The sequence below is a fragment of the Watersipora subatra genome, chromosome 6 (genome assembly GCF_963576615.1).
Source record: "Watersipora subatra chromosome 6, tzWatSuba1.1, whole genome shotgun sequence".
Classification (NCBI taxonomy): Eukaryota; Metazoa; Bryozoa; class Gymnolaemata; order Cheilostomatida; family Watersiporidae; genus Watersipora; species Watersipora subatra.
In genome coordinates, this window is record NC_088713.1 from 44238035 (window position 1) to 44244013 (window position 5979).

Sequence of the window (5979 nt, forward strand, 5' to 3'; positions counted from 1 at the left end):
TAGTCGTTAGCAACTAATGGAATTAGCAGCCTGAATGAGCCAGTTATAAATCATTCAATAGCAGATTTCCAAACACCCTCTTAACTAGGAATGTAATCATGGGTGCCCAACTTCTCTGTCATGTTTCTCAGGCACTCAGTTTATGAATCACTCTTTTGCGTTTTACCTATTTTCGATCAGAATGACAAATGATCATTTCCATGACAACGGCTAGTTAAGTATGTTGCGGTGACAAAGAATGCCTACCAACTGCAGTAGTATAATAGTTAACATTTCCAAGTTATACCAGTTTTAGTGAAGCAATTGATCATGAACACCCAAGCCCAATTTTAAAAATCTGAAAAAGTCTACTGTTGTAATTAAGTGATCACACGTTTTCGGTGGACATACACCGTTAAGGTAAAGATTAGTTAAAGGTGTGCTTAAAAATTTTTACTGCAAGAAAACCACAACCAACTTTGAACTTTTTGTGAATGACACAAAGCTGTTTTAAGCAGAGTGGGTCAATACTGTCGGTCAAAAGGTTGGAAATACTATAAAGAAATCCTCTGCACCATTTTCTAGAGACCTAAAACTGAAGCTTTTCTTCCAAAGATGGATCAATGTCAAAACTGTTTTATAATCTAAAAAAATGTTACTTACCACTTTTCAACATGGAATGATCCACCTGTGGTAGGTTGCCATCAGCTGTTTGGTGCTCACAAAGAGCATTCCAGAATCTTTTTAATCTGCAATGGTAAGCGTATTGACATATATAAGTATGTTAAGAATACAAGTACACAACTCGGTTGAGGTTTTTAATACTGTTTTTTTCGCATCAATAGCCTTTGGTCGTTGCATCCAAAAAGCTCTAGGAATTGTTAAATAAAGGCTTGCTCACACTATACCTCCGTTGACTAAATGCACCGTAAACATATGGTATCGACAAAAAACATGGCTATATTAGAAATGTTTGTAGCTGTCAAACCTTTTCTATGGTTCACTGAGCATCGACACCAGCCTGTACAATGGACACCATCTCAGTATGGATGATTTTTTGTCATGAATGGCTCTTTTCTATCTACTTTTGTTGCTGCAGGACTAGTATTTGATTCAAGCAAAAAAGAAATCAGTAAAATCTTCAGAAAAAAAAGGAAAAAACTGGAAACGGAAACAAACAACAGAATGTGTTTATAATAGTGTGAACATTGTTATAACTGATGATCACTGAAGTACAGTCAATCTTGAATAACTCAAACTTCAGACAGGACCACGCAAAGGTGTTTGAGTTATCAGAACGTTCAAGTTATCAGAGCACTGTCACAAGTACATGTATTTATCAGTCGACGCATGTACATATACAAACTATATATAAATTGAATGCGTAGATGGCTTGTTACAAGTTGAAGGGCCTCTCTTGTAAATTTTTAAAAAACTTTATTAAAAAGTAAAAATATTTTTCTATCACCTGAGACTTGTTTGTTGTTTTAGGTGATGTGACTGCCAGAACGTTCTCATGTTAAAATTGACAAAACTTGATTTTGGTTAAAACACTCAGAAAAAATCCTTTTTTTTCTGAGCGTTTTAACCAAGATCAATTTTTGCGGATTTTACTTCAAGTTTATCTGAATGTTACCTTGCTTTTCCTTGCTCTTGAAGAGCCATCGCAAAGCGGATGCTTAGTGAAATTTGATTTTTTGCAAACCTTTGGAAAAGTCTTTAACGAAAATATTCTGCCGATGATGGTAATAACAATGCCTAAGAACTACTAAAAGTTGATGTTTATCTCTATGGCTTAGAATAAAGTGATATTTTAAAGTGAAAACAACCGTCTCGGTAGCCGTTGGGCAAAAACTGTTCGAGTTGATGATGTTAAGGTCAAGTTATCTAAAGCAGTTTATCATTGCATGGTAATGAAACAAACAAATCCGTTTAATTAACCATGTGTTTAAGCTATCCGAGAACGAGTTATCCGAGTTTGACAGTATTTTAGTTTCAACACCAAAATACGACGATATAGTGTGAACCAGCCTTAAAAGCTCGTTCACACTATATTTCCAGGTGTCGGAATTGTCCTCTCGGAGTTTATTCTTAAACTATGCGCACTGTAAACTGATGACATCACTTAAGCCATGCAGATATACCAAGAAATATTGCGACTATCAAACTTTGTCGTTATTTTCTGAACCTCAGCAATACTCTGTACAATATGCGCTACTTCAGAGATAGTGATTGGCTGCCATGGATTGCTTACCCCTTATTTCACTTCCTAAAGGTTCGTGCACAGTATCACCAAAATTAGCGTTTAGCTGTGCAATAGATCACAACGATTAGCTGTTTCTACATCATCACCAGCGATAAGTTGTACACACTATGAGCGATTAGCTGTAGGAGATCACTAATCAACAACCAATTAGAAATTATGAAATTGCATTGGTGATATCGCAGGTCTTTTTGTTATCTTTTAATTATCCGATTATGTAATTCATCACCGTAGTTCTTCACCATGTTTGGGAATATGAATTGATACCAATCTTCACAACTGTTAAAATTGGATCCGATGCGGTCAACAAACAGTCGTTCAAGATGCTAACAGTTGCGGTCATCGGTGTCAAGGTTCAACATGTTAAAAGTTCATCGCATTGTTGCTAGCAACGGTTACGTTGGCCGCTCATTGCAAAATTACATCACAACAGCCCATCATTGCGGTAAATTGCACAGCGAATCGTCGATTTGAGCGATAGCGTGCACGGGCCTTCAAGGTATTGCTCACACAAAAGCCAAAACCTAATGTTAGATTCAAAAGTGGTATTTGTTGATTTGCTAATACATGAAAATCTAACACATGGTTGACATGATTCATAATCTATATATATTAATCTTAATGTTTGCGTTGTTTCTTGTCTGTTGGTCTGTTGTCCCTATGTCCAGCTATAGTGATAAAATCTAATAAAAGCCAATAAAATCTGCTTTGCAGATTATTTGATCTCAAAAAGTATTTAGGTCTGAAAACTAACAATTTAATACACCACTACTTTGATATTTGACTGAGCGTAATGATGATTAGGATGACTTTCATTACATCAAAAATTAAAAATAAGATAAAATTATAATATAATAATAATAATAGATAAAAATATAATAAAGATAAAATAATCGCGCTTAAAGTGCTTTGGTTGATGACTAGCAGTTGATCCTTGAACTGATTATTATGTGATTATTATAATATATTATGCTGATGATATTGTTACTATCATGATTATTAAGCTGGTTTCAAACGCGGCTATTATTTTAGTAAAGATTGAGACTACTAGCTCACCAGGTGAGTTACTCAAATTCATTGGGTAATTATTCTATTACTCATGGAATGCCAGGCATTAACCTAGTCTAAAAATATATTCAGATATGTTTCCTCTTCCAGTTTGATGACGAGTCACAGTTGTTAGCTCACTCTCATTGGTTACCATAATTATGAGTCGTAACATGATGGCATTCATGATTGGTGAAGCGTAGGGCAGATTACTTGTACTGAAGTTAATTGTTTAGCCTTGGCTCTTGACATGGCTAGAATCAAGCGTAATCAGAGGGATGTATGATAATGCTTTGTTTTTTTGATAATGTTGCAAGCTAAAGTCATGCAAATATATGCTTCAGTACAGAAAATAATGCAAACATGAGACCACAATGGTTTTGTGTCAAAAAGCAACATTCATTTGCACAACATGGAAATTTATCACCAATAGAAATCTTGCAGTATATTGACATTTGAATATAGCTTTGCTTTATCGGTTAGCACTCTAAACTGCCAAGTGTGGTAAATCAGACATTCAAATTGGCTAAATTAATTCTGTGCTCCGAAATAACATGGAGTTGGAGTACAAAACCAATTCAACTACTACTAGCAAACTACTACTACTGCTGCTAGCGCCCGCCGCCATCTCTGAAAACATGTGCATACATGTACGTATGTTTTGCATTTAAGCTATTACCAATGTATAGTACGCAAAAGTTCTCGGTAGTAGGCACATGGCAACTACAAGTGCATCAAACTTCTTGAAGAGATAACAGAAATAAATTAAAAAAATATGTACTTGCATAATTTAAATTACTCGGCGTTGTCCTCCTCCTGTATGCTTATCAGATGCAGCTGCTGACAATAGATCTATTAGATATTACTTGATGAATTTAACCTAATCTTCTACAAAACGCCTATTTGTAGACATTGTAATAAAGCTGTAGCAATGAAGTGATGCATGTGCCTCAATAAATGTATAAGCTCCTCGAATAGCCAAACTATTGTGCACATAGAGCTTTCATTAATGATTTATGGTGCATTTTGTTGCAATTCTTTTACTTCAGAAAAATTTCAATTAAATTAAATTCAAAAATTTCTCACACATTCACCACAGTTTTGTTTAGCTGCAACAGCAAAAATTACTTTGAAGTCTTGTGAAAGAAGCTGCAAGGACTGGAAAAATCTGTGTCTTACAGTTTTTTAACCAACAGCCTAATATTGTTAATAATTTAATTTAAACCTTGAAAAAACCTTTAAAACATCTTTGGTTTTGAGAAAGTTTTGTAACTTTAAAATTATTAAATGTCCAACGTATCCGAAGATGATTTCTGATGAACCACATCTTCATTGACCTTAACTTTTGCTGAAATTTTGCCATCTTCCGATGAGTATCGTTTTGTTCTTTAGGTTGTATTCTACTGTGTCTTTAAACCACAATCATGTTGTGATTATTAAAACTAGTACTTATGCCAGGTTTATACACTGTGAGAAATTGTCATGTGCAGTCATTATATGGAGACTTGTTTAGTATCATGCTAGGTCTTCTGTGTGGTGTAATGATAGTGTGCATGATTCCGAAACCTGTGCCCCAGGTTTGATTCCAGTGTGAAGTAATCATTTTTCTAACATTGCTGTGGACAGACAGAGAGGCACTGTTCTCATAATAAAGATTAGAACAATTAAAAATTTACCAACAGTTTGGTAAATTGGTAGCTGCTGGTAAAACTTTATGTTCAGACTAGTGGCACTTTCATGTTTAATGATTTTACCATTCATAGAAAGTGCTAGTGACAGTAGTTTTTGTACGCACTGCTTTGATTTTTATAAAAAGTTCTTGCCAATTATATGTGAGCCTGAACTTTAACAAGCCTTCATGTGGTGAAAAACAAGCATTGAAAACCTTGGATGTACCAACTTTATGTGCGTAGACAGCATAGCTCTTGTGAAAGTATTACAACTGGCATGGTGTTTAGGTCTAGCTATTATTACTAGTAGCGTGTGTTGAAACCTCAAAAACAACCCAAACTGAATAATCAACTTGTGATAAAAAATAGAAAAGTTATTCAACAATTTCAATTTTGTCAACTTGAACCATTTAGCGATTAATTGATTACCTAAACCAGGATTCAGCTGGCTTAATTACTGGCAATCAAATAGAGTTTCATATGCTCCTACCAAAAGAGATATAATAGTTTGCTAGTCATAGTAGCACAATACAAAACGGTAAGGTTCTGCTTGTCTTCATAATCTAGACACCCTGTATGACTCACTGCTTCTGCTCAGAATTTATCCAGTTGATCTGTTGATATGTCGATCTTGGGTGGTCTGTAGGTCTTGTGTGGTCTGTCTGACTTGCCATACGGTTATACGTACATTCGATCAGGTGTGCTTGAAGTTATCTTTTCTGTCAGCCTGTGAGCCCACAATATAAAGTTTTTATCTGTTTTTCAATACTGATACTTTCTTTTATTTGTATACTAGCTGTGCTAGTATACAAATAATAGGCCCAAGTAATAAAAAAGCCTTTGAACAAAAAATTGATTTGTATTTAACATATTACCAACATTTGCCATTCCAACTTTCACACTACATATAATGAGAAAAGTGTTTTATGTAGTTGAAATAAATTAAAAGAGAAAATAAAAACAACTGTAAAAGTTTTCAAACTTTTTCAAACAACTGTAAATTTCAAACTTCATATCATG